Source organism: Rhipicephalus sanguineus, chromosome 4, assembly GCF_013339695.2.
Source record: "Rhipicephalus sanguineus isolate Rsan-2018 chromosome 4, BIME_Rsan_1.4, whole genome shotgun sequence".
Classification (NCBI taxonomy): Eukaryota; Metazoa; Arthropoda; class Arachnida; order Ixodida; family Ixodidae; genus Rhipicephalus; species Rhipicephalus sanguineus.
Window position 1 is genome coordinate 198,716,146 of NC_051179.1, and position 24,050 is coordinate 198,740,195.

At 46.2% G+C, this 24,050-nt stretch overlaps 1 protein-coding gene across 1 annotated transcript in view; it reads right to left on the reverse strand.

The window, feature by feature from the left end:
* Positions 1-24,050, reverse strand: part of LOC119391018 (AP-2 complex subunit mu) — a 93,506-nt gene that overhangs the window by 29,277 nt on the left and 40,179 nt on the right. The gene's annotated exons all lie outside the window — the stretch shown is intronic.

Genomic DNA, 24,050 nt, shown 5'->3' on the forward strand with positions numbered 1-24,050 from the left:
ATTGCACGGCTGTTCGATCGCTCGCAGGGATTGGTTTATTGGCGATGCACTGCAAGAAGTGCGAGGGTTGTGCCCCAGCATATGACGCCACTTCTGTGATGTACGTTGGCGGGGAACAGAGAAAGAGGGAAACAGTAGATAGGGCTGTCGAAATTCACAAGGCGGGTGACACATGTGTCAGCACTCCGTCCATCGCGTTGTCGAAAAGAGAACTGGACTATTTGTGTAAGAAGAAACCATGTGCGAACTGGCGGTACCGATAGGCGGTGGAGAATTTCTATTTTCTTTTTCTTTCGGGCAATAAACTTTGTGAAGTGGCACCTGCGTGTGCGCAAAGAAATCTATTGTGCCCTTCATGTTGATTAAAAAATCAGTTGAAGTTCTAGCGGTTGTCCTGTCTCTTTCTATGTCGTCCTTTTTGCGTGTTAGCTAGCAATATGGAAGCATACTATCAATACCAACTAGCCCAGCTTAATGCATTATTGAGCTGCAGTGCCAGATTTCCGAAAGTTAGACCTTCAGGAGGCCTATCAACAAGTATAGCTGGATGATGCTTCATAAAAGTATGTCACTATCAACACTTGCCAAGGGCTGTTTCAGTACAACTGGCTGCCATTCGAAGTGGCAACAGCAGCAGCTATTTTCCAATGGGAAATAAATTTGCTGAAGAAGTGTTGCAGGACAGCCACACACTTGAACAATGTCCTGATAACTGGTCCACTGGAAGTAGACCGCTGCTGAAATTTGGACACAGTGATGCAGGCTTAAAGCTCCTGAAGCTTCAAGCCTGCAGTCAAGCTAGACTGTGTGGACCCAGCACCAGAGCACACGACTGGAGACAAGAGGCAGCATGCAAGCTTCTTCCTTGGACTGCTCAAGAAGCCTTTGCCGAGCTTTTTCTCTGTGTCTGATCCCTTCCCTGAACTTCTAAAGAAATGCACTGGGGGCAATGGGTCATATTTCAAGAGCTTGCTGACTTCCAATGATGTTTTGGAGCATCATGACCAGTTCTGTGCTGTGGTGCATCTGCTTATGTAGTATTTCAGAAGTTATGGCAACCATCTAGGGTCAGGTATAGAGCAGCTCCACTGTGATGCCTGGTGGCAGAATTAGTTCGACAAGGAGACCTTATAATAGTACTAATTGTTGGGCTTTAACGTTGCAAGCCCACGATACGATTACGAGGGACGCTCAAGTGGAGGGCTCTGGAAATTTCTACCACCCGGGGCTCTTAACATGCACCTAAATATAAATACATGGGCCTCAAGCATTTTCGCCTCCATCGAAAATGCGGCTGCTGCGGCAGAGATTCAATCCTGCAACCTATGGTTCGACAATCAAGCACCATAACTGACAAAGAGACCTTAGCAATGGTATTTGGTGCAGTGCACAGAGTTTAGTATATTAGAGGGAACTATAGTGCTGCGATCATTCAGCCAGCAAGGGAATGATGGGTAGTACTACACTGGTTTGTCTAATCTTCGTGCTTACGGCTTCGAAAGCACTTGTGGCTTCGTTTAGTGCAGTGGTGTGGCGCTCGTTTTGGATAAAAGACTGGACTGTTGTGAACTTAGTGACCCGATTTGAATTGGTGAGCCTCAAAGGTCAAGGTGGTGAAGTGGAACTGCTGAACGTTGGCTGAACTTAGTGTTGCGACAGAGCGGCTGCAGGCCACACGGAGCCAAACAGAGCCGAAAGAACGAAGCTTAGACAAATCCGTGAACTACCCATCATTCTCATGCTGGCTGAAGCACCGTGCGTTGCAGCTCCCATAGACACTAGCGCCAGAGTTTCCTCTAGTGTATTATCAGGAAACTATGGAACAGCGCACTTGTGCCAGTTCAAGATCTTCACAGACCACAAGCTGTTTGGTCTCCTTGGACAAGAGTTGAATTTCACTGCAGAGTTCACCACACGCGATGCAACTAAACATGTTGAATCTCAGGCAGAGATGACCACACGTATTACAGTCGAACCCACTTATAACGATCCCACATATAACGATCTATCGGTTATAACGACCATATTTGGGTGCACTTACGATTTTCCTATAACCATTGAAGCTGCGTCCAGATATAGCGAACATTTTTCAAAGCCTCCTACTTTTACAACGAACACTTCATACACGGTCGCGGTAAAAATATGGTGCACATACGAAGCGAAAAAAAGTTAAAATATGCCTTCTAAAGCGTGACAGGGGGTGCGCGCTCGCGCGTGCCCCGCTCCAGTTTACTCGCGACTAAGATACCCAGATCGGCGAGCACCGCACGCAGATTTCGGACGCTGCGAGCGAGGTCGCTCACTTTTCAGGCGTTTCTTCAGTGGTAGAATGGCAGTGGGGAAAAAAAATAGTAGGCATCATGAACATCATGAAGCCTTGCGGTCAGCTTTCGCACAGTAACCTTTCCTGACGCCGTTCTCTGCAGCTACGACTGCCTGCGATGAACCAAACAATGCCTTGGAACGCAAGAAGGCATAAATGCAATTGAAGTGATAACCGCGATAACTTTCCATCGCAAAAAGGTTCACTGCGTCCCTAAACTCGTCGACGCCACAATGTGCCGCGAAAAGTCGTCCGTCTTTCCGGTAACGGCAGAGACCGGTCAATCGGTGATAACGATTTCCGCGCGATTGCGGCGATGCCTTCGCGGATAAGCATCAGAAAAGAGCGAAGGCGAGGTGGCGGCCGTCGATGAACGTGCCATTATGCCTTATAGCCGACAACCTTATCACAGTCATCTGTAGATATCTGCTCGGCTGCGCGTGTGGCGTACTACGCCGTACACTGCGGATTGACGGCGGTACGAGCGCGCCATGCTTAGCCATGCTGCCGTTCGCAAGTTCGCCGCTGCCGCGTCGTGCGAGACCGCTTTAAAGTGCACGTCGCTTTGTAGAAACGAAATTAGCTCGCTGTTGTTGAGCGGCGCAGGCACCGAGAAACACCGATGCACTGACGGCGAGCGTATACTGCGTGTTTGACTAGGTGACAACTCAAGTGCGCCGCGCATCGTCGTGCAGGGCCGCGAGAGCATCGCGGAGACGTAGAGTGCGCGTTGCTTGGAAAATACTTGTTTTCGCCGCGTTGAACGAAGAGGCTAGTCGCCGCACCTGTGCACGGTCCGGAGTGAAGCAAGCACGAAGAACGTACAACCGTGCGCATACGGCATACAGCAAGCGGCCCGGCAGTGACTCCGCGACCCGAGTAGGCGACGCGCTGCACGCAACTAGCCAGGGATGATCGGCTCCACGTCGCGGTACCGCGCTTCGGTGAAACGGTGTCGGCTCATTGCAAAGGCGGTTAATTCACTCGTGAGCACGCAGCGGGCGTCGCTTCATGACGCGAAAAGGCTTAGCTTGTCACCAAAGGGGTTGTTAGCACTTTAACAAAAGTGCAAAAAAAAAAAAAAAAAAAACGGCTTGGCCGCTAAGCGCACATTTTTAAGGGCGAGTCCATATACAACGAACTACTGATATAACGACCACTTTTCGCGACACTTTCGAGTTCGTTATAAACGGGTTCGACTGGACAACTACATGTTGACAGGAGCCAGCTAGGGCAATGCTTTGCTCGTTGTCCCTCGGCAACCAAGGATGCAACACACTTTCACAATTTGTACCGTGGCAGCTAGGGCAAAAGCTCTTGCCACACAGGAAGCCACCTGGATCAGAGTTGGAATATTAGCCCTTAGGTCATGCATACAGCGCTGCAGGACAACAGCCACTCAGAAGTCGAGAAGCTGATCACCAGGCATTGGCATTGTGACCACAGTGGGCACTGGAACAGAAACCATGGATGTTCACAAATAACCATAGTATCAGCTCTAAAGAGATTTTCACAGAGCCATTCCACGGTGCTTATTGCCCCAAGAAGTGTTTGGAGGTGGTGCCTTCAGCTTGTTTACCTGCGACGATTGGAGTGACAATCGTGCGATGGTGAATTCCAATGGCAGATTTGGAGTGGCCAACGAACTCCGTGCTGGAGCACTGTGCTTCGGCGAAGGGCTACCGAAGGAAATTTGCCAACGGAATGCAGGTGCTCTTACTAGAGCAAATGGCAGGAGGCGCTGGCGCACACCCGCCTCCGGAAGCAGCCGGCATGTTTCACACAGTTTTCACCTTCACGAGCACGCATGGAGAGAACACGTGCACACTTGGGTGGCGCATTGCGTCGGTCACATGGTACACCACACTCTGCGCAAGTGTGGGCCGATTGAATCCGCCGCTTTCCACGGAGTAGAGAGCCGCTTCGTGGAGTGGATCTGGTGGTGAAGCTGCTCCAGATCTGCCAATGAAACCTACAGGGAGGTCTGCCAATGGAACCGACTTGCTCCGCATGGAGCCGAAAAACCGTTTGTGCTTCGAATCTGCCACTGGGATTCACCACTGCAGTCTACAAGGGATTCCTCACTTGCAATGCTGTGCTTCCCACACCACTGCACCACAGCATGTCACCCAGCATCAAATGGGGTTGCTGAGGGAGTAGTGCAGACAATTACGGACGAGCTCAAGAAGTCACAGTGCAGGGGCTGAGCCTTCATTCACATTCGGGAAGCAGCAGCGGAGCAAAAATTCCTTTCCCTGTTTGTGTTCATGTTTCTTCTGCTTCAACCACAACTGCTTTTTGCCACTTCTACGTACCGTATTTACAGTAGAACCTCGTTATAACGAAGTTGAAGGGGGAGTCGTAATTACTTCGTTATAACCATTAGTTCGTTATAGCCAATATCCATTTCTACCGACAATTAGCACGCAAGAGAGGATGTACTGACCACCAAATCCCACAGCAGCCCGCCACGCAAACGAAAAACGGCCGTCGCACGGAGAAAGACTAGCAAAAAAAAAAAAAAGAACAGCAAAGAACTGCTACTTTATTCACGCCAAACTCGGCACACCAGCTGGCGGCTCACTTAGCAGAAAAATAGTCCTTAATAGACTTCTGCCGTGTCTTCCTCAGACGGATGATGGCTTTTTCGGCCGCTGCCGCTATGTCGAGTCCGTCCTCGCCGTCATCGTGAGCGCCGAAGAAGCGGCGCAGCAGGTCTGCCGCATCCAGCGCTTGCGCGGACGTTGAAACATCGGATTCACCAACTCCGGCCTGTCGTCGACACATTCGTCACTGTCGTCATTCACCACCCCTGTCACCGCGCGCACAATTTCAGCCTCTGTCAGCTCTTCGGTTGTCACCGCGTCAGCATCGGCACTGACGTACGTGCAGAAGGTGTCGCAGTCGGGCACAACTCCGGCGTCAAGGAGAGCGTCCCACGACGCCAGGTCTTGGTCACCCGCGGCACCCTCATTGGCGGCAGCACCGATACCTTCGCTGTCACCGCCGCTGTTGACGCCAAATGAGGCATGCCGGAAGCAGTTGGCGATCGTGCTTGCTGTTACAGACATCCAAGCAGCCTGTAGCATCTCGATCGCCATGTAGAGGTCGATTGTAGTCTCGCGCTTCATGCTCATATTGAGTAGAATTCGGTCGATTACACGCTTGCGGTACCGTGCTCAACGCTACGCCGAAATCTTCGGCAACTTTTTTCTTCGTGACGCCGGACTCAACGGCTTTCAACATAGCCGCCTTCTGCTCGATTGTAATCGTTTTGCGCTTTCGTTTGCCGTTGCCGTCGTCCATCTCCTGCCTAGCGGCGGGAACCGAGAGAGACGCTGTTCTGATGCACACGCAGCGAACGACAAGCTAAAAGGCCCGCGCCCACGCCGCGCGGCCGCCGCGTCAGTCGGCGTCGCCGTCGCGCTTTTACAATCCCGACCAAGTCCAGCCGGCCACTGCAGCGCCGCGGCGCGGTCACGGCTTGAACTATTACGAGCGCGCGAAGCTGGGTGCTTTTTTGACGACCGCGCGCGGCCTAGGCACCAAGATGCGCAAACGTCCCTAGCTGTTTTAGTCCCTAGAGTGCCGCTCCTGCAGTGCCTCCATGGTTGCAGGTAGCTGTTGTCGCGTGTTGTGTGGAAGGGAAAGCCTCGGATATCAACATTCCTTTTTCCGTGGAACATACGAACGTCGGAAAAGAGCTCGGTCGCTGTCGGGCCCGTCATCATTCGATGTTCAATAGGGTGGCTTGTTGGGCAAGTTGGTACATAGTTCTTCGTAAGGAAATGCCAGCAGCACTAAGAAAAGAGAAGAAACTGAGCCAGGAAAAAGAGACAGGAACAGGTAGGATGCTGGACTAACAACTGACTTTATTTCGATGAAGACGCGAACAACAAACCGAAATGAGCATGCGCAGCAACAACCGTGAATCAAAAACAGGCAACCTATCACCTATCACTGTCGAGAAATCGATGTTGCGTGTGAGGAGGTCTTTGCCATTTGTTACGTGTCCATCTGCCATGCACACGAGCATGCGGTCATTTCGATGGCAAAGCCGGTATGAACGCGATGTGTGCTTCTTGTTTTGTGAACTCTCATTGCTATGAGATAACCAGCCGGTGTCGTTATGCCCTGTATTGAGGCTTCTTTTCGCAACGTGTAAACGACTGCAAACGGCAAGCGACTGCATCGGCAGCTTCCAGTTGTTTACGGACGAGTACGTACTGTACATGCATGCCAATTATGTAAGTAAATTATGTTAGAGTGTTCTGCGGCAAACACGATCCGCAATCGTTTCCTTGCCGTTCAGCAGGCTGTAGTGTGGCAACAGGCTGTAGCCGCAGACGGGTTATTGCGTCGCTGCTTCCAGTCATTTGTGCTTGGTCGTTTAATTTCGCCTGGAAAGCCAGTGCGAATGCATTGTGCGCTGTTTTGTTGAACTCCCGTTATTAAAAGCAAACTGGTCTGTGCCTTGATCACCGTGTCGATTCTTGTTTTCATCGTTTTCTCTTTCCCATTTAACAACAAGAACGCGCGCAATGTTCAAATTGCCAAGACAGAACGAGACATCGTCAATACTTCCTTTTGGGCAGGTTGGTTCATTGTTGACGAGTAACCGCGCGAACACACCCACTAGGGCAGTGGTTCTGAACTGGGTGTCCACGGACCCCAACGGGTCCGCGACACTCATAAAAAAAACTTTTTGGAGGCTGACTACACCCTGCGACAGCGGCCCCTTTTCATTTGTGGTATGCTTCGCCGCGTAAAACTTCTGCACTGCGGCAAAGCTAACCTATAATTCCACTTCTTTATCAGATGGCTTCAAAGCTTCTGTTGCAGTTGTCTTCGGCATATGTGCGCGAGCACACTTACTCTAGCTTTCAATATTTGAAGAACAAACATTGTAAAAAAAGAGGTTGAAGGTGCCTGCACACAGCACAGCTTGTTAACAAGCTGTTGACATTGAATCAGCGTGGTACATTACTCTGACCATGCTTTGCCAGGGAGAAATAAAAGCCACCTGTTTCAGCTGCATGTTGTGTTAATTTACTCTGACCCTTTGTCTCTCACTGCAAGGGGTTCCCAGATCATCCATGGCTGATAACCACTGCACTAGAGACGACACGGACACACTAGCGCTGACCTACAACTGGATTAAAGGGGCCCTGGATAGCCTTTTCATCTGCAAACTGCAGCGCTGTAGTGCGTGTAATGCTGAATACTGAGGTGAATGCAAAAAAAAATGATCGAAATAAGTGCATTCCATAGTTCGAGAAGAAGCAATGAAAACTGCACGCTTAATTTGTGTCGCAGGGCCCCTTTGATGGCAGAGTGACACACCTTATATATGCCAGAGTGAAGCATGGGAAAAAAAAGAGGGATGCAAAACAAGGCTTAACACACAAAAATATGATTTTTATTTTCCTTTGAGATCCAAGATGTAACAGCTGCATCCAGAAGATGAAACTCAGCATTAAAGAGGGCAAGAGATGGTGCTAATGCACTTATCAAATGTCTTAATATGATAGGCTTCTAAACTGATACGTGCAGTGCTGCCTTCACTCCTACCGCAAACCGTCGTCCCTTTAAACCGGGCCACACATTTTGCTGACATTGCGTACTTGTAATCTACCTTTTGCAGTTTTTATGCGTGTCCCCCCAAATGGTGATTGACAAAGCGCCCAGTTCCGCCAACGTAGAACATCCCACATGACATGGGAATGCAATACGCCACCCCTGTGGAACACTTGACCAACAGCGTTTTGTGGTTCTTCCAGCATCCACATTTACTGGTGTTGCAAATGCATGGCCACAGCTTTCCCACCTTATTAGGAGTAGACAAACAAATTGTGACACCGTGCCTAGTTCTCATCTTCTTAAGATAGTGGGAAACTATATGAACGTATTGTACAACCTCTGGCCTAAGGGTCTTCCGGTGAACCTTCGCAGTTGCACATCCTGTTCCACGTTTCAATTTTTAGCGGAGGGTTTCAGGAAGAGCAGTCAAGACTGAGTTGGGGAACCCTGCAGCCGAAAGCATATTTGGTTCTCAAAATTGGGCACCATTTGATGTGGGCACGATTTTTTAGAGCAGATTCCAGGCACACCAAAGCTGTAGCTCTCTTATTTGTCTTAAAATGTGCTGAATCAAAGGGAAGCAATCCCTTCTTAGCCCTCGGGTAGTAGCCCCAGCAAGCATGTCCTTTGCAGGATCTCTTAAGGGGGGACGTGGCTTTCGGTACCAACTTTCTTATTTCTTCATGGATTTTGATGAAAATTGGCACACTTATTTGAAATGTTGTTTTAATGCTACTGTAGAAATTTCATGAATATATCTTTACAACTTTTTGATTTACAATATATTTCACCTTCTGCTCTTGTTCCGAGTCTGACTCGCTTAAAAAATGCGATAGGAAACTCGTTCAAAGTGCTATGCATTCTAAGATGTCTGATTGCAGGCGTGACATTCTTAGATTTTTTTATTTGCGACAAAATTTTTTTTAGTTTTCCTTTTTCATGAGGTGACTGCGCAACAGGCATCGAGGCTTTGTGCAACTCGTCAAATAGCTAATTATCAAAACGCCATACTGAAAAGCAAGAATGTCACGCCCTGAACTGTGCTTCAAGGAATATAGAACAAAAAACGGAACTGAAATAGACCCAGCGGTCAGTGAGAAATCAGCGGAACAAGCGAAGCAGGAAGCAAGAAAAGTCGTTTTGAGAAAACGGCTTTTAAAGTTGTACCAACGAAATTACTTCATCAAAAGGCACTGGAGTCGTAATCTTTTGAGTCCTTCATAATGTGCGCTTTCTTGAGTGCCCTGTCTTTAGTTTGAGGTGCCTTGCTTCTCTAAAACACAAGAAGATTGTGATCTTTAAGGTGTTTTATAAGGTTGGACCTCCTGCACATGTGGCCTTTCATCGGTTGTGCCTTTGTTTTCTTTCTTTTTTCTTAAAATCCTTTTCTGATATACAAAGAATAATAATAATAATATCTGGGGTTTTACGTCCCAAAACCACGATATGATTATGAGAGACGCCGTAGTGGAGGGCTCCGGAAATTTCGACCTTCTGGTGTTCTTTAACGTGCACCTAAATCTGATATACAAAGAACATGTAGCATGAATTTTAAACGAAGTTATGAAGTGGTGTAATAGACATGACAGAAAACAAGATATTGTAATTCAAGTAGGTCATGTACTATGATGATTTGCCAGCTTTCTTGTATTCATGCTCTCATTAACATAATTAACAGTCTTGATTGCAATTGATCATTGAATCATTTTTATAGGATACTAAAAGCGGCTCTCATCATGGCAACCTATCACTTCCTCCTAAATAACAGGCAGTTATGGCCAAGACATTGGTGGAATAGGAATTCCTTAGCAGTTTATTCAAGACGCGAACTGGGCAGATATGAATTTATCTCCCTGTTTAACTCGTCAAGCTAATTTGTAAACCTCGCCTGCGATGCGCTTCATCATTCACCCGGTCGCGGACACGGTTTTCTGCGAGGCTTTTATTTTTTCAGATGATTCATGAGCGCTTACGGCGATACCACGCACGGCTCCAAGCGCGCCTAAATTGCATCAACAGTGCTTTATTTCACCTCGAAGTGCTCGGCCGCATAGTCCGGGAAGTCAGCACGCGATGTGCTGGGTGGCGGCATTCGGTGACGATGCGCAATATGCCTAGGTGCGGCGACGAAAAATAGGCGCGCAACGTGTTTGGCCTCGCATTGCGGGACGCCGACGCGCGCCCGCTGCGCGACGAGCTTGGCCGTGGGGTCCGCTGCCGATGCGTAAAATGACCATCCGCTGTACCGAGAAGCCGGCGGGGGAAGCGCTTCGTTCCTTGCGAAGAAGCACACTGCCGCGAGTCCGCTAACGCGTTGCTCTTGCCCGCAAAGTTCGAGGTTCGTCTCGCGTGCCGACGCCGTGAGCGGAGTTAGGCCTAGTGACGACTCCGAGCAGTAGACGCGCCGGCCGCGGTGCCCGATGTTTCAAAGTTCGTAAGACGTGGTCGCGAGTACAAAGAGTCGTCCTGCGATCATCTTCGTCACGACGTCCGAAGTGCGCATAAGCAGAACCTCCAACCACGGATCCGACGAGTCAACGCTAGAAAGTCGGTCCGAGACGCGCGTTTGCGATGTTCGCTACGAGTGCGGCGCGCCATCGTAATCCCACCGAGCTTCCGCTAGTAGCTCCAAACTAAAACGTAGTTCTTGTTCAAAGTTATCGTCGAGCCGTGAACACAGGGCGATTGCGAACACGCAACGAAGTAGCGCGACTTTCGACAGCCGTGAGCTCGAGACGCACGAGCTGCAGACGACGATCTCCCGGAGCGAGCATCGGACCAATGGCGAGGCGCGCTGGGGCAACATGGCGGACGCGGCCAATCGGAGGGCTCGAAACGACCTTCGAACATTTGCTTTTTGTGCGCTTGTTTTCGAAGGGAGGAGCCAGCTGCGGCGGGGAATTTGAAGACGGAGAAATGCGCTTTCCGATGAGCCCAAGATATCGGCGCCCGGTGGCGTCGTTGCGGAGCTATGATTTTTTGAAAATCAGTGTTTTTTTGCGATTTCCCCAATATTTTTCGCCACCTCGGCAGGCGCAACAATTTTTTTATAGCACTTCTACGCGGTTTTCGGTGAAGATATTTTGGAATCGGATATAAAAAGGGCTACAGAAACTGAAAATGTGATTTTCAAAAAATCGATTTTTTTGCCATTTTTCGCGATACGAAAGCCGCGTCCCCCCTTAAGGTCTAAAAACCGTAAAACCGAACGTTCTCGAAGTTCATGGGTAAAATGCAACCCAAGTACTTGTGAGCTAAAAACATGAAACTTCACCTACTGTACAGGGGTAGGTGAAGTTGGTAGTTGCTGCACGAGTACAGAGCACCAACTCATCTGAGAGAGTTGCTATGCAGTTGCCACCTACTACGTAATTGCATGTACAGTTTCCATGTAGCACCACTCTGTATGACAGGTGTTGTAAAGAAACAATTGTGTTGAATAAGCGATAGATAAATAAGATTTGTTTGATTTTTTTTATATAAATGCAGTGTGCCTGAAATTTTAAACCAGGTGTTAGTATAGGAATTCTAACAGAATGTTGTCCATTGTCACAGGGATCTCTTGGAGGCAGATAAAGTTATGCAAACATAATAGCAGTCCTATATGCACTCTTGCTTTATGAATTACTTTGGTAAATAAATATGCTTTCTGTGTATACCTGTATGTACTTCCAGGAGCTGCTGCACTGTGTGCCATTTATTCAAGCCTGTGTTGAGTACTAGCATTGAGAAGTGAATGTTTGCGCACACTTAGACACCATTGTGTGTTTCAATGGTTACATGTCTATGCATCTATAGAGTCAGTGTTTCTACAACTAGTATATCAATAAATGGACAAGTTCAGTTGCCCGCAAAGTAAGCGCATTGCAGACCATTTTGCCACATGCCTTGTGGAAAGTTATCAAGTCTCACAGAGCGGATTATTACGGTTACCTACTTAGCGTTATGTTTTTATTTTATCTGCTGCGCGGCCTTTGCTGCGGTTCTGCATTCAATTTTGGCGGCTGCCGCCGATGATGATACTGACGATGCAACCAAAGAACTCTCCTTCGCAGGTTGCACGCGTCGTGATCCCATGCCGCAATAATGAATAAAGTTATAACGTAAAAAAGCCAAGGAGAAATAATGTAGAACTCAAGTGGTATGATTGTTCAGACTGCTGCAGTGCATTGCTCTGGCAGCGCTTTTGCAAAGCACCATCTACTTCCGTGGAAGGGAAAGCGTCATGGCGGCTTCCTGTTTCGTCGCGCAAGGTTTTTCAATACGGACTCTCAACAAACTTTCGCGATTCTTATACGTCGAACGCATCCTCCCTCGTGAAAAATCTTGACTGAAGTGACCGCATTGATGAAGACAAACATCTATAGCTCGGAACTGTGCCTCGTTTCGCCCATGGGTAAGTTGTGAACCATTCAGCTGATGCCGGCGTTTCTGCAGCTTACGACGCATGCACAGCGGTTTGAAATGCTAACGCAAAGGCTTGTGTACGCTATTCTAAAACTGCCTATTTTATTAGCTCGGTACGCTTTGTTGCTGTTGTGCTACATATCCTCACGCGATCTAATTGTTAACGGTTTTCTAACGATATGATGTCTGGCTAGTCGCGAGTGACTGCTTTCGTGACTGATTTACAACGGCAGTATCTCTCGCAAGCGAACGTTGGTAGCGCAAAAAATTAAGCAAAATACGTCGCATCCAAACTACTTTTTCGCCGTTATACCAGACAGGACAAAGAATGGAGCAAACCACCGAAAAAATTGCAGGTGCGTGTCGCCGTAAAAAGAAAGAAAAAGGAAAACTTTTGGCTGGGACTGAACGCTATGCTCATTTGCCAGCGTTCGTGCATCTGGTAAAGTCCGCTGTTCATGGAAAAGCGCAGGCTGTTAATAAAAATGGAGAGGCGGAGATAAGTGTCTCAGAGCTGTGTCTTCGTAATAAATTAAATGGACCCCAGTTTCCTTTTTTACACCGTTTATTCACAGTAACTTATCTTGTACATACTGCAGTCGGTGAAAGTAGCAGGAAGGGCAAAATTAAAACAAAAGGACATGTATTGGCAAATGAATAAAGCAAGCACAATTTGTACGTTTTTTAGTTAGCCAAGTACACACAAAAGTATGCCACTATTAACAAGACTACCATGTTCTGGAAAGGCACAAAAAGCAGTGCTTTCTGTTCACTGTTGAAAGTGAATAAAACAGGAGACCACCGTTTTAAGATTAATAAAATGGTGCTTTAGACAGGAGGAAGTGAAGATGACGAACGTTCTTGTACTTCGTCTTAAGCACCATGTTATTCTCTTTCATAATGCTCCAAACAATCCAATAAGCATACTGGCGACACTCACTGGTGGTGTCATGATTGCGATGGGCATTATTTGAATAATATTGGCCCCTTTTGGACCATTTTTAGCCTATAGCTATGTTTCCTGAAATACGTGTCCTCACACTGTGCATGCAATAGAGCTGCTGTACAGTGCTTACAGATTGAAATCCAGCATGAAAACTGTTAGTATTGCAATTGGTGTGCACAATACTTCACAATAACTACATCATGCAGTTACAGGTCTGGCTGCTGAAGGTTACATCGGCTGTGATGTTAGTGTTCTAGTCAAAATTACGCCGATGTGACACAAAATCGAGACAATGGAAACAAAATTATATGATTTTTTAGCCCTAAATTGTCGAATTTCAATTCATGAGAACTTTACTGCGTAAATTCAGGAAAATGCGATATATCATACCACCATCTGAAAGCTATTTCGGTTATTCACAGGATGTGGTGTGTTCTGTAAATAACCAAAATTATCTGCAATCTCATGTATGTGCTATTACAGCATTGAAATTTTAATTCTTGAATGCTAGCTCATACTTCATGCAAATTATTCACACACAAAATATTAGGAAGAACGAGAATTATGATTGTTACCAGCATTTACAGAGTGTTTGCCATGACACAGATGTCTGTTACAATCAAGGCTTCTTTTGCCGCAGGTTGCAAAGGAAAAAGGGTGTAAAAGGTGGCAATGAATCCGCACATGAAGCTGGCTCACAAGCTAAGCCTCCCCTAAAGAGGTCCACTAAGCAAGCATTTTAAATATTGCTAATAAAACATTTTGTTCTGTCTTCACCTACCTAACATTTGGTCATGTTTGGTGTTCCTTTAATTTTCCTTTAGGAGATTGATATGGCTCCAGCCAAGTTTAAGAGAGCCCGACGTTTCGGGACCGACTCGGTCCCTTCCTCAGGGGTTGACTGGTTTGGTCAAGGAAGCTTCTCCCCGACTTGTTCCACCGCGGCTTGTTCCTCAGCGTCCGGATTTCCCTTTCCCTCACGTCTCGAAGGCCGTGAACGTAAACCGAGGGCATTGTTCCCAGGGACCGGTTCACATTTGCTGGCGTGTTTTGAATGTGCCACGACTCGAGCAAGAGCCTCCTTCCCAGATTCCTTTCTGTTTCCAGAACAGAAGCGCCGTCGAAGTGGATCTTATGGTCGTGCTTTTCACAGTGCTCTGCAAGAGCGCTGCGTTGCATAAAAGTGCAGCAGGCCATGGACAGAATTCAGATCATCTCCCTAAAGCATTGCATTGTGATAGCCGCTGCATAACTCTGCACTTATTTTTCATGCTCGCAAGTAGAATAGCTTGTGAAACTAATGAATGACACTACTGTATACAGTCATGGACAAAACCATGCAAGACCTTTGGTAGGCACTACTGGTCTGCTGACTTAAAGACTCACTTTCTTCAGCAATTATGCCAAGCAGTTTCCAGCTGTTATTTTCTCATTTGTTTAGATTTATTCTGTAATCTTTAATAGACCTGCATAGCTACACATGGCGGAGGTTTACTGGGAGTCACAAAATCTAGAGGTTTGCAGGCATGGAATGGAACCAGCTCATGCACTATGTGGCAAATTGGATGTGGTGAATGACGTAGCAGGCAGCTCCTGAATTATTTTTGAGTTCCTCGTGTTTCATAACCTCCTACAAATGCATGGTGCTCGTGCAGTTATGCATTTCAACCCCATCATAATGGAGCGGCTGTGTGTGGTCAGTGCCATACCCAGCAATTTTTTTTCGGGGTGGTTTTGTCTAGAGCGGCTAACTTTGGCAAATGGTGATCATCGCTATAAAGGCGTGTGGATATTTTAGTATCACCTGAAAATTAAAGCACGAGAATATTGGGGTGGGGGTGGAATCTGAACGACCTCAACCTACTTCACTAGTTGCAGCCCTAGCTGAGGCCACCATTCAATCAGTTGTCCTCGTGTATAAGAGCACAACACCACAGCCTTTTAAGGTAGATCACCACCATGGGTCGGTAAAAATACTGGAACTCGCTCGGACTCACTCAAGAAAAAATTTTGTACCGAGAACTCACTCGGACTCACCAACAATTGCTCAGCCGGACTCGCTCAGCCTCACGGCTTGATGGGAGTCTCAGTGAGCCGACTCATGAGTCCACTGGCATAAAATTAGCTTTTCCGATCATAGTGTGAATGCTCTTTAATGCCAATTTAATAGAACTAACAGACCAGAAACCCAAGGAAAGTATAGGGGATGTTATTTGTAGTATATATAGTGTAAAATCTGAAGAAAGGGAATTGAAGTGTCTAACAAAGAAAAAACGAACCCTTGAAATTCTCCTTCTTTCGTTCTTTAATGCCAATATCACACATAATAGGTGTTCTACGATACGCCTCTTGATCCTGTGCCATCACATATGAGTTATGAGTGGTTCCAATCCAGGTAAGGACGTTTTTATGAAATATGCGACTCACACGAGATATTTCTAACATTTCTATCGAAAAGTCCCAGAAAAAGTTCGCGCGAGGAAGTCTTGGCACCCCCCTCCCCTAACTCGTGCCTCGGATCAAGAAACATTGAGATGGCGCATGAATGCTAGTGCATTGAGATATGTGTGAATAGATCTGAATGTAAACGTAAGCTGATATAAGGCTGATAATAATGCATATAAGTGAGTGGATAGGACCTGAGGTCAGCAATTAAAGGTGGAACTCACTCAAGAAATATATTTTGCGCTGAGGACTCACTAGGACTCAGACAAGCCAAAATATTACTCAGCTAGACTTACTCAAACTTGCGACTCGATCTGAGTGAGTCTACTCATGAGTAAGTTTGCCGACGTATGATAACCATCTTCAAAAACACATTTTAAAAAATAATTTAGGGGAGGTCACGGGATCGAATCCCGGCCGCAGCGGCTGCATTTTCGAAGGAGGCGAAAATGCCGAGGCCCGTGTACTTAGATTTAGGTGCACATTAAAGAACCTCAGGTGGTCGAAAGTTCCGGAGCCCTCCACTACAGCGTCCCTCATAATCATAAGGTCATTTTGGGATGTCAAACCCCAGATAAAATAAAAATAATAATTTGGGGGGGGGGGGGGATGTTGCATTTGCACGCTCCCTGTCTATTCAAGAATATTTTAGCAAAAAAAATTATATTATTTAAGCTGTTAGAAAAGTTATGATCAACTTTTGAACCCCTCCTAGGCAGCACATCGGAAACTGAAACTGAAAGTTACGGTTTCTTGCAGGGTGCTGCGGCACTGTGTTGTTTACGTTGTTTGCAGTTGTGTGTTTTTTCGTACACCATTTAGAGTTCTCAAATACATTGAATGACTTTAAGGAGAAACCTATAGTGCTGCATAAAATATCCCGAAGTATAGGATGAATATGAAGAGTCAACACAAGTTCAGGAATGAATGCACCAAGCGTGGATTTGCTGAAGAGCTCATAAACATGAGTCAGCTGGAGATGCAGATTTTGCAAGAAAAAAAATGCACACATCAGCTTGCTCAAAAGGAGATTGTACCACTTCAAAGAAGGGCTCAAGCTATGATCCCTGGCAAACAGGACGCCGGACATTGATTTAGGAATTCTTACAAACGTTCATTAGAGTCCACATGAGCCCAGACCTTGAAAATGGCTGCTTCTTCCCGGTGGACGGAGCTCATGAGCTAACTGCCATGCAAATTTTCTTGTTGTTGTAGAATAAGTGTGGGAAATTCAACATATTCCCGGACGTGCAATGGTGTCACGGCCGCAGTTCTAGCGGGTACAGTCTTTGTATGACCCTTGCTGTCGCAAAGCCATCTTGTCATTTTATCTTGTACAAGCAAACGTGAACATCATCTCCTTCGTAAACTTAAATCACCCTTGAGAGTAGCCACACTTGATGTGGAAAGTTTTGCAGCATGGACAAGTACATCGCCCTCAAATTTCTTCATACACCCTTTGTAGAAGAAGTGCGCTGATCTCACTAGGAGTAAGTACTCTTCGGTCATGATTTATAAGTTTTCTTTCGGGCACCTTCTGTACTGATATCTCCGGATGGTCCCCTTATGCTATGTCTCAGTTTCATCGATGCTGCCTTGTGGTATCACTGTGCACCTTCGGCCAATAACAGATCAGCCAGTGTTGAAGTGCATGGTTCGCCGTCTTCTGCGTCAATGAATGCCAATCAAGTTATCAAAGTGACAACAGCTTCAACTTTTGTGATCACAATCATAAGTTCTTCATAATCAAGGCAGCCTCTTCGGAGAATTCTGCAAAGTGGTGTCTTCACCGTTCTTACCAGCCAATCCCACCATGGAGCGTTTCGCACATAAACTTCCATTTGATGCCTTTACTAGGTTTGTGCAAATATTCGAGCACTTTGAAAATTACAGTAACGAATTCGCTTCGTTTTGAATATAAATTAGTGGAAATTTAAAAGTATCCGAAATGAACGAATAGGTGTATAATGATTAGGGACGGGATTTTAGGCAAATGCCTGTTTTGTTCCTTGTGCCCTATCATGCCACTTTGACCATGAATTAGAGATTAAGGAGTGCTTTTATAGTCTTTTTATAGTGTTTTTATAGTGCCTATAAATGCCTTTTTTTTCCAAATGCGCGCTTTTATGAACACGATTTAAGCTCAAGTTTCACTTTCGAAGGCAGTTTGAGACTGTTATTCATGATATCGGCCACATTGACAGTTCGGAACTCTATGGGATTCAACAGAGATTTCTAGTTCAACCAACTTCTGGAAAGCAACCGCTAGCAGCAGTAAAATACGATGCGCCAGCCAGCATACGCCGCTTTGTCATCGATGCTTGTTCCCGAACAATTTTTTTTTTTATGTGGCATGTAATAAACCCTTGGCAAATTTTGAGGTGGGCTCTATCTACTACTTCCGCAGGGCCGACTTGTAGATGGCCGTGAATCACGGTGTCGTACGTCTGCGGAAGACCCTTTTTGCTAGACAAGTGGCTCGAAGGTTTCTTTTGTCTGGTAGTGGCAGTTTCCTTGCTATCACAGAGTTCAGACCCAGTTTTTCAGGGCAATAACACTTTGCATCCGCCTTCCAGTAGTTCTATTGTTTCCTTGAAGTGTTGCATAGTTGAGCAGCAGTATCAGATATGGCTCCACCTTCCTGTTGCCAAGATGATCGATTAACTCTTCATCAACCTCTACTTGAATTAACATGCATACCATGGCTCCAAAGTCAACAGCCTTTGATGACGAGTGTATGGTGTTCCCTTGGAATGTCCATCTAAACTTTAGAGATCATGGCAGCGAGTTTTTCCTCGCTTTTTATATGTGTAAATTTCACTTGTTCATCATTTCCCACATCTGGTCCCAGCCAGTCAGCACACTTATTCAGCTTTCTTTCTCAATCAATGCATGGAGCAGCTCATCAGCAATGTTGTGTCCAGTTTTTTTAATGCCGCGATGAACGCTGAAGTCATCATGTTGGCCAAAAAAATCTTGGCAAATGTGGGGAATCTCGATGGCTCTCAGTGCGACTTCAACGCTAGAAAGTTGATGTCAGAGGTGAAGCGCGACAATGCGTAGTCTTTTTGGTGTGCAACTGCTGACATTCGCATAAGTGATGATTGCTACAATTACAGAGCTGAGACATTTCAACTTCAAACACCCTGAAAGAGCTTCAGTAACGAATGCATGTTTGCTTCTTCCATTGAACACGCCTCTGATTAAACGGCACAAATAGTCTGTCACTGCCCATGCATGCAAATTCTGTAGAGGCACACACGTGAAAGTGTTGCCTCTTGCATTGATCTTGGTTGTAGCTGTATATAGTCGTACTACTGCCATTGACATCTTCATATGCTCTTTGGCTTAGCTTATCTGGGTCGCGCATACTGGACGCATGCATGATGACCTCTGCAACCCAAGCATGAAATTCTACACCAGCAATCCCTTACACAGAAACCTAAATTTACTGGTGCATCGAAAGCACGGTATTATGGGCGGTAACAGCGCACACACTCACGGGACGGATAGAAGGGAACACAAACAAGCCAATTGCGCAGCGCTTGTTTGTGTTCCCTTCTATCCGTCCCGTGAGTGTGTGCGCTGTTACTGCCCATAATGTATCACCAACTAGCCCAACTTTCAGTCTTGCTTCAGCACGGTATGTTGGTGGAGAGAAGCTTCTTTGATAGAGGTACGTATCTATAGCACAACTCTGTCAAAGTGTGGAAGGCTGGGCCAGTTGGTATGGATCGATGTAAATTAGCAGCGCGGAAAGCAAGACGACGCACACAGGGAGAAGACATCAGACAGACCACATCTATTTTGTACAAACACAGAAGCCAGAAAGCACGTAAACTTGTTGAGGCCGCACACATTTCTAATCTGTCACAAGCATGTGTCAGTCAGGCGTCAGTGACACTACATGATAAGGAAATTTCATATCTTGGGATAGCATGTGCCATGTGTGCTTTAGGTTTTGAGCGAGAGAAGAGCAAATTTTGTTTGCGCATGCACCGTTTGGTGGTGGGATGCATATATGTTTTACTTCCGATTAAAGAAGCTTAGTTGAAAGTACAGCGCTTGTTCTTGTTTCTTCTCCTTGTGTGCGTCGTCTCGTTTTCCGCGCTGCTAATTTCCATGAACTCTGTCAAATGCTGTGGAAACTTGCTAAAGGTGCAGCCTGTAATAGGAGGGGTTTTTAAAGCTTGCTTATGAAGCACTGATGACGTTGGGATTGAGTTGTTGGCGCGACTACTCTTGTCTCTAGAATGAGCCACATCGTTGCATCGTTTCCGTTTCACCCAAAGTCATTATTTTCGAAGCCGGAATCCCTCTGGTTCCACAGAGACAAAGTGAAGGAGATGCTCTAGTTCTGTGACATGCTGAACGTTGCACGTGAAACTTTCAAGTTGTGTTGCGCGAGATCTGTGATAAGCTGCAACAGTGTCGTGTGGCAATGCCCTCAACAAAACGTCGCATAGCATATTGATAAGAAAGATGACTTGCTAATGCCTAGCACCTTGACACCCTTCGTGGGAATTGGCACTTGGTCGTACAACCTGCAGTGTTTTGCCACTTTGTTAGATGAACGTACTGGAGTAAATTCAACAGGCTGGTGAATTTGACTTATTGAATGTTTCTTTATTACACGGACAGTCTGTTAAAATCCTTAAAGCTGTTTTTCTCAAAACATTTTTTTGCATCCTACGGTTTAGGCAAGCAGTGATAATTTACTTTCAAGTATTTTCACATAAAACTTTCCATGCTATTCCTTCATATATGAATTTGTACATTCAAACAGATTGACCAAAAACGATCGATAATTTTTTTGTACTAAGGGCAATTGTGTGCAAAATAAAACTACTAGGTATCAACTTTATCAGTCTTTAATAACACAGCTTAGCTGAGAGATGTGGTGATTTAGATGTACTGGATATTGTGCTCATTACGTACTTGGCAAGTCGAATTTCACCTACACATCCTTTGATGCATTTTGGTTTATATAAAATTATTTTTTACATTTTTTTGCAAGTTTTTAAATATGCTAAAGTATACAACAGAAAAATGTGCAAATGTGACCATTGGCATTTTATCCCACTATCAACAAGTAAGAAATGCAAAAATGTTGGACTGGTCAATCCTAGTGTGGCTCATTCTGTTTTTAGCAAGAGTTCACAAACATTGCATTTGGGAGCATGACCTATTAATGCTTCAGAATCTAGCACAGGACCCAACACTAAGGCAGACTAAAATAACACGATTGCCACAGTCTTGCTCAGTGTTTGTATTGCATCCTGCACTAGATGCTGCAATGGCACCTCCTTATTCAGACCTCCACAGTGGTTAAACCAACAGAATGCCCAGACACACAAAAATGGATAGATATGGTTAGTCTGGGTATATGTGTAAGTAGAACATCGATGCTAAATACTGTAAATATTGCACTTAGATGAGTTATAACCACTACGGAAGGCTCCAGCACACGGTAAAAGAGAACACCAGCACATTTCAATAAAATTATCTATTTGTAAATAACTTGCTTTGAAGCACCGTAAACGAAGTACTAGTACTGCGCCGCAATAATTTAGGGCTTTTAGGCAAGCATTAATGTTGCTGGTCAAAGTTGCAATATTCCAGAGCAAGAAGATAGAAGTGCCAAGGCCGTGCAACTGCCTCGGTCCTTTTACTAATTCAACCTTTGAGAAAAAAAAACTGCAATGGTTAACTGTGACAACGCAAGAAGCCTTAGCTGAGATTTCACACCCGACAAGATGTACTGTCAGAGTATGCAAACAAGATGTGCTGAAGAAGTACGGTGCGCACATGCAACCATGAGCGCAGGATATCCTCACGTTTGCTATTTCATGAACGGCGCAAACATCCACTCCTAGTGCAATGCTCACCGGCGTACACACACAACACTGCTGTACCCGAGCGCTCCTCACGCCGCCAGCGATTCAAAAGTGCTCGTGTGACACCTGTCCCTGCTGCACCGTCCAAAGTAATCCGTAACAAATACCGCCACTCAAATTGCAACCATACTGCAATCAGTCCTGATCGCACTTAAAAGCGACCACACAGCAGCAAGTACCCGTCGTCAGTGCGCATTCAACACTACCACTTGCACGAAACAGCCAACACTCACGTATCATCACATTCGCAGGCGGCGCTAATATTACAAAAATACAAACTGGCGCACAACTACGGCGCAGAACACTGTACAGCGCAGAGCCATGGCGTTTACAATCGCTCCCCGCTCCAGCCACTGCTAGGGACTAAAATAGCTAGGGACGTTCGCGCATTTTAGTGCCTAGGCCACGCGCGGTCGTCAAAAAAACCCCTAGCTCTTGCGCTGTTCATAATAGTTCGTGCCGTGACGCGCCGCGGCGTTGCAGTCGCCGGCTGGAGTTGGTCGGGATTGTAAAAGCGCGTCGCCGTCCACGCGCGCAACAGGAGAGCGGGCGGGCGGGGCGGGTCCACGAGTTCTGCGGGAGAGGGGAGGCCGGGTGACGTGCGCGGGTGGGTCCACGAGTTTCAGTGGAAGGGGAGGCAGGCAGACGCGCACCCTCGCGCGTGTTGGCAGGCGGCTCCTCGGGCGCGCGAGGCGCGAGTTTTGAATTACCGCATCCGTGATGGGACGTAAACCGTCGCGTGCTATAAGACATTGACTTGCCGGCTACCAAAATGGTCAGTAAATGCTCGGTGGGGAAAAAAAGGTTCGTTATATCCATTGCGAGGAAATTTTAGCTTCGTTAAAACGAGGTTTTAAATACATGGGTGTCTACGGGAATTTCAAGGGGAATTACGATTGCTTCGTTATATCCATTAGTTCGTTATATCCCGCTTCGTTATAACGAGCTTCTACTGTACATGATTGTAAGCTGACACCCCATAACACCCATACAAAAATTTAAAAAAAGAGGAATAAAAAGAGCACATTGCACAATGGAAATTCATTAATGTAGTCACTATGCTGACTAGTACTCGTCCCAACTAGAGTCACTGTCCAGCCAGACCTCTTTATAAGCTTCGATGCCCACACACCTTGAACTGAGAGCTCAGGGTTCCCATATTTAGAAACACCAGATCCTTGCGCGACCATTCGGCATATTGCCAGTAGAGACTGATTGCATAGTTGTCACTTGTGCCGCAAGCTCCACAAAGCGTCCAGACTTTAGCCCGCGAAAACCTGTGTGCGTGGCATCACATGTGAAAATTTGGTCACTAGGGTGCAGAAACTAGGGCCACCGCACGGGGCATGTGCAGAGACAGTCAAAGATGAGAAAGTGCAGGATGTTGCGAGGAGGGGACTTCCGATCCTGTGCTTGCTAGTCAACTCCAATGGCCCTACAGAAATGTGGCGGAGATACCGAGGCGAAATAACGCAGCAGTCAAAAAATAAAAAGAGATCGGGAAGAATAAACAAGAGGCTCTTCATTTGTTTCAACATTACTGGCGATAAGTTTCAGTTTAAACCCCCCACCTTTGGATTTTGCATTTATGTATAAAATAGGTTTACTACTAACAATTGTCTAAAAACAGCACTGTTGACAAAGAAAGTTAATGCATGCCATTTTGCTGTCTTTGAGCTTTTTAGCAAATTTTAGCAATGAGTGCAGGACACAGAAGAATGAGATTTTCAGCTTTTCAATCCATTTTTTGCAGCAGGTTCACTCTGCTCTGTAAAAGTAGCCATCTTGGGACACGCCCAAGCACTCCAGCAAATTCCAGTCAGCAAGATCTGTCCAAATCGGGCTCTTGAGCAATGCATCCTTATGGAGGCTGTCAGTTTTGTAGAGTGTTTGCGTCAATCCAACAATACATTCACTGCCTGTGTAGTAAGGCCACACATGCGAAGGGCCAAGAGTGACTGAGTTTCCAGCCTGAGCACATTTTTGGCGAGTCAGTCAGCAGCTGGGTTTTTCGAAACATTACGCTGAGCACCTCGGGTAGTACAGCCACATGCTGTGGGAAGTGGTGTTCCAGCTCGCCTTTATGGCAGCACACTGGGGGCAATGATCCACCAGCTCAAATCAAACCACTGTTTACCCAATTACTGGCCAAAAAACCATGGCTTGCGGTAAATTTTCAAGTATTCTGGATCTTATACAACCAAAAATGTGTTAGTAAGGCTTGCATCACTTTAAAAAAGAAAAAGCATTCTGTGACTGGTCATCATTTGTATGTGTTACCTTCAGCATACCAAACCAGCAGACTGTGTGTTCATATTTGCTCCTACTGTGTATGTCATGTGGAGTTTAAATAAAGCTTCTCGGTTGCCAAACAGCTCTTTCACACACAGCAAGTGCATTGTACTAGTAGTAACTGTCATGGAACACAGCATGAGGAAGACCCACATGACAG